Raw genomic sequence first — 593 nt, 5'->3', positions numbered from 1 at the left:
ATATATATACATACATACTCTGCCTTTTCCCTATCAGTTACCCTTTCGCGTTAAATCACTCTTATCTCTTTCATCAACAGAATCCAGTTCTCATTTCACCGTATTTAGCTCTACATTATGTTTTTACCTCGATATATTCACGATTTCCTGTCACTGATGGTTATGGCTATTAGTTTAACTGATCTTGCGAGATATTTCCATTATATATTCCCCTACACTAATATTGCTTATTGATCTGCCTTATCAACCGCATCATTCAGTCCTGTTCTATAGGTGTGTTTTAATTACTTTTCTCCGCGAGCTTTTCTATTATATTTTGAATAAGATCCTGTTTACCTATTGATTATGTTGTATAATATATTAAGTTACATATTCATCGCTTGATATCGATTCTTATCTGTTATGTTACGCATGGATAGCCATCTCTATTATGTTTCCTATTAAATGTGACATGCCTTGTTACATTACTGATTGTTTCATATGTTACATATCGATTATGCACTCAGTTATGATACGTATCGATTTTGTTCCATATGTTATGTATTGATTGTATTCTCTCTTTCTCACATACATGTATATATATATATATATAT

General features: G+C 31.4%; 1 protein-coding gene across 1 annotated transcript in view; it reads left to right on the top strand.

Moving 5' to 3' along the window:
* The window catches only part of LOC106873252 (uncharacterized), a 61,220-nt gene that overhangs the window by 961 nt on the left and 59,666 nt on the right, over nucleotides 1-593 (top strand). The gene's annotated exons all lie outside the window — the stretch shown is intronic.

The sequence above is a fragment of the Octopus bimaculoides genome, chromosome 9, assembly GCF_001194135.2.
Source record: "Octopus bimaculoides isolate UCB-OBI-ISO-001 chromosome 9, ASM119413v2, whole genome shotgun sequence".
In the NCBI taxonomy this organism is placed as follows: Eukaryota; Metazoa; Mollusca; class Cephalopoda; order Octopoda; family Octopodidae; genus Octopus; species Octopus bimaculoides.
This window is presented reverse-complemented; position numbering and strand designations above follow the sequence as displayed.